Here is a 5,375-nt window from a genome sequence, read left to right on the forward strand (position 1 = left end):
GATAGTGATTTGTTTCCCACTGGACAGGCTCTAAGGCTTCTTGCAACTGATGTGGCAGAGCTGCTCTTTTCATAGTAGTGCCCAAAAAAATAGTGGCTGCACTACATACCTCCACTCTTCAGTAGACCTGGCCTCCTTCCGCCTTTGACAGATCTGCAAAGACTCAGCACACTTGTACATAAGTATACACTTATACAGTACTTCCTTGTTTTATTGGTCAGCTTGAACCCTACCCTGCATGCAGCAATTTGCTACCAGCATTGTGGCATTGTGCACAGAGAAGATCCAGTGCAGCCCTGCATGTTGGGAATAGGGCTGTGGTTCCGATATGTCCTGTGGACATCCATGATTGTCCAGTTTGCCTAGAAACAACCAAAACTCACATGTGTCCATGCCAGTCTGGGTTATCCTGACTGGACACACTGTAATCTGTTCTGTCTGACAGTGCCAGAGTTACTCTGCTGTCATTACTACTTGCCTACCCCCACCTTTCAAAATCATAAACATTTTTCCTGTTCTTACCTGCACATATTTCTCTAATATTTCCTACATTACTGGGAGGTGGTTACTGGTGAAACACATAAACTGCAAGTGATCATTTGCAGTCAGTGTGAACTATCACTTAGAGCTGTTCTTGGTCTGTCCTAACTTCTACTGTTGCTATATGGTAGTACTGTGGAAGATTCCATTTTGTTTGACTTTTTGATGAGTCCCAACTCTGGTGGTAACTCCTTGTGCACCTTTTTTTAAGGCAAACAGATATTCCTCTGGTATTAGTAGTCCTGGACTTAGCTGACTGTGCACTGCATGGTGAATGACCACCTGCAAACCTGACATTACTACATGTGCATCCTATATGCTGTCTGATAATGATTTTAACAGTCTTGCAATTGTCACTTTTGTGTCCACTGAAACTAATTGGATGTGTATAACCCCATGTCTCGGTTCATGGTGTTTACAATTTCCTCTGTATAGTCCATTAACTCTGTTTTTAATGCAGTTATATTGTTTAGCACTTCCTCTTCCATAGTGAAAACTGTGTAGTATGCCATTCTGTCATTACTTTGTTACTCTTTGTAACTTCCTTTATCTTACGCATGGTTCCATTCAGCTCTCACATATTACTGTTGTCTGCAGGCCCAACCATTTTTAATGTCCTCCTCCCAGCCCTACTCGAGTTTCCTTTAATAATTGGCCAATCCCAGAAATAACTGTAACTCCTACCTTGTTCTAGGAGTTAGAAATTCTCATACTGCTTGTATCAGCCTTGAATCCTTCTTTACCCCTTCTTAACTAATTATACGCCTGAACTAACTAGCTTCCTCCTGGGCAAAATGACACTTCTCAGTGTTTAATATGTGGCATGTAGGGCTAATGTTTTGAAAACTTCCTTTAACCATTGTGTATGCTCTTCATATCCCTCAAGTACACAATTATATTGTCAAGGTACACCACACATTATCGAGGTTTCAAATGTCTTAGTTTCCCAATCAACAAGCTCAATTTTAGCTGCTGCCTTTTTTTAACCTGAATGGCATCCTCTGGTATTGGTAATGACCCAAAAGCTGTGAGCGAACTAATGATGAATAACTTTAAGCAGACAATAGAAGTGTGGCTCAAATGTATGCCATATTACTCACTTGATGAGTTTCTAAACAGTGACACAAAAGAGATTTGCTACATGAAACAAAAAACTGCCACGTGAATTTTACATATATGTTTGTGACAGTAATGTACCAGCAAAGACTTTTTACATGGATACGTAAGATGTACCATAAATATATCTTGATACTATTGTATATTTAACTGTTATGATGTATTATTATTATTACTCTTATTATTATTACTATTGTGAATGAATAATTGTGGTATTATCAATATTACCTTAGCATGGTATCTGATTGCCCTGCACAGGTATAATTATGTACAATAATAATTATTGTAATTAAAAAAAAATGTATTGAACACACTGATGATGCCAATTGTATGGAAAACATATTGAAAGGCAAATAAAGATTCTATTCTATTCTATTTTACTCTATAGAACTGAGAATTCCATTTTCGGCCAGTCACCTGAGACCACCTTTTGCTGATAGTACCCATTCCTTAAATCTGTTGTAGAGAAGTACTGGCACTGCTCCAAGTTATTGATGGTCCTCTAATGTTGGTATTTGTATGGATCTCTTATTGTTTTATTATTTAGATGTTGATATTTGCAACCTCGGGGAAGATCAGTTTGGATTCTGTAGAAACACTGGAACACGTGAGGCAATACTGACCTTACGACTTATCTTAGAAGAAAGATTAAGGAAAGGCAAACCTACGTTTATAGCATTTGTAGACTTAGAGAAAGCTTTTGACAATGTTGACTGGAATACTCTCTTTCAAATTATAAAGGTGGCAGGGGTAAAATACAGGGAGCGAAAGGCTATTTACAATTTGTACTGAAACCAGATGGCAGTTATAAGAGTCGAGGGACATGAAAGGGAAGCAGTGGTTGGGAAGGGAGTAAGACAGGGTTGTAGCCTCTCCCCGATGTTGTTCAATCTGTATATTGAGCAAGCAGTAAAGGAAACAGAAGAAAAATTCGGAGTAGGTATTAAAATTCACGGAGAAGAAATAAAAACTTTGAGGTTCGCCGATGACATTGTAATTCTGTCAGAGACAGCAAAGGACTTGGAAGAGCAGTTGAATGGAATGGACAGTGTCTTGAAAGGAGGATATAAGATGATCATCAGCAAAAGCAAAACATGGATAATGGAATGTAATCTAATTAAGTCGGATGATGCTGAGGGAATTACATTAGGAAATGAGACACTTAAAGTAGTAAAGGAGTTTTGCTATTTGGGGAGCAAAATAACTGATGATGGTCGAAGTAGAGAGGATGTAAAATGTAGACTGGCAATGGCAAGGAAAGCGTTTCTGAAGAAGAGAAATTTGTTAACATCGAGTATAGATTTAAGTGTCAGGAAGTCATTTCTGAAAGTATTTGTATGGAGTGTAGCCATGTATGGAAGTGAAACATGGACGATAAATAGTTTGGACAAGAAGAGAATAGAAGCTTTCAAAATGTGGTGCTACAGAAGAATGTTGAAGATTAGGTGGGTAGATCACATAACTAATGAGGAAGTATTGAATAGGATTGGGGAGAAGAGAAGTTTGTGGCACAACGTGACCAGAAGAAGGGATCGGTTGGTAGGACATGTTCTGAGGCATCAAGGGATCACCAATTTAGTATTGGAGGGCAGCGTGGAGGGTAAAAATCATAGAGGGAGACCAAGAGATGAATACACTAAGCAGATTCAGAAGGATGTAGGTTGCAGTAGGTACTGGGAGATGAAAAAGCTTGCACAGGATAGAGTAGCATGGAGAGCTGCATCAAACCAGTCTCAGGACTGAAGACCACAACAACAACAACAACAACAACATTTGCAACAGAATCTTTACTTTTCTGAACCCTCTACTGATTTTTTGGGTATGACCATGACAGCTGCCTCCCATGGACTAGTGCTCTTTTCTGTTATTCTGTTGGCTAATTACTGGATAATGAATGCCTCTATAATTGGCTGTAAATGTCAATGTATCTGATACAGTTTTTGATATACTGGTACTTCATTCTGTGTTTTGTGCCACGTTGTGTTATGGGCATTGGTGGTGGTGGACCCTGGGGATGAAATAAATCCTCAAATTCTGGTAACATCTTTTCTATTTCTATTCTCTCTGATCTCTTAGACACTCTACCATCTATGTAATACAGTTCTAATAGTGGTTTGTGTATGACCATGGCTCACGCATGATGTGTCCCAGTCATCCGCATCTAGGATGTCCAAATTTGCTATCAACAGCCTCGTGGTCAAATTCACCTTACTGTCACCAAAATTATCTAAACTGAAGGCTACACTCTCCCACCATCTCTCTCCTGTACAAGTACAATGCTTCTCCATACAAAACAAAGTCATGTGTCCAACTCATAATTTTCCCCTTGTGATTTTATACACACAACATTTCAACAGGCAACTTTGGTTCTAAACCCATCCAAAGCAGCTACCCAATGCCTCCTGGCACTATATCATATGAATGAAGCCTTAGTGTTTCTGTCTGCAGTTTAACAAATTTTTCGATTAAGGCAGGAAAGCTTTGTGAGTGTACTCCACTGGTGACAGCTTCTTCTAGCTGAAACATTTCCCTCTAAGTTCCACCACATGGCTTCAAACGTTAACATTGGCATCATGTTTGAACAGAAAGTATAATCCAGGATTGCATAGTAACCTCCACTCATATGAGGCAATATGTTTACACACTGTTAAGATTTCTCTGTCCCAACCTGAAGAACTCAGTACAGTTGAATATATGATTTTACACCAACATCGACCACCCCCACAAAAACTATAACATAATAGGTTTAATTGCTGTCTTCCTATGGAGTCCACATTTGCCACTGACACTTACCACTACACCTCACTTCCCCTCTGCTTGTCTTTAATTTTTGTCTACCTCCCTCTAGCCTGCTTCATCTATTGCATGTACAACCCCTTCACTAGTGTCCAACCTTACCATATTTTTCACATTGAGGCTGACGATGATATTACCTCTGTATGTGCCCTATCAGCCATACGCATGACATGGTATGTCAGTGGAAAAGCACCCCTAGCTTATTGTGCACCCATGTTACTATATCCATTTCTTATAAGTCCATAGCCAACCTGATGGTAGTGTACAGGTCTTTTGGGACATCTGTTGGAATCCTACTGGACACGTCAGGTGGCAGGCCCCTCAGGAAGGCATCTGGTGACCTATGCTCTGCTTCTTGGAGCATAATCCTATTTGTGTCATCACTATCCCCCAGCTCATAAGTGTGTACATTAACTTTCCATTTTCTACCAACAAAACTTTCCACTGTCCCCTGTGTTTCTTTGCTATTTAACCTAACTGCTCACTGAAAAACCTTGAGCTGACTTGTTTTATAAAGCACTGTTGGAAGCCCTGCTTTGACTCCTCAAATGTCCATGCATTTCTGAAATCCTCCTTACATCTCACACAGTTTTTTACTTCTTCTATCAACAACAACATTCCCATTTGCAGCAGCTGACTATCCACCCAACTGCACCAGCGTAGGAGGGCAAACTGTACACCACGCTGGTCTCAAATGGCTGCCCACCAGGGCAGAAGTCTGTCTTAGCTGATGTGAACCAGACTGCGAGTCACCAGTGGGAAGGCACCAAGTCAAATGAGGTGTATTCAGAGCCTCCAGTTGGACTGATGGTGGTGAAGAGCCAAATTTATGGTCACTGCTTGCAGAACTATATCACCCCATTGCCTCATGTAGCCCTCTCCACACAGTTGGTGCTTCCAGACTGGAACCCTTTGGCTGTAAT

Source organism: Schistocerca serialis, chromosome 4 (genome assembly GCF_023864345.2).
Source record: "Schistocerca serialis cubense isolate TAMUIC-IGC-003099 chromosome 4, iqSchSeri2.2, whole genome shotgun sequence".
Lineage (NCBI taxonomy): Eukaryota > Metazoa > Arthropoda > Insecta > Orthoptera > Acrididae > Schistocerca > Schistocerca serialis.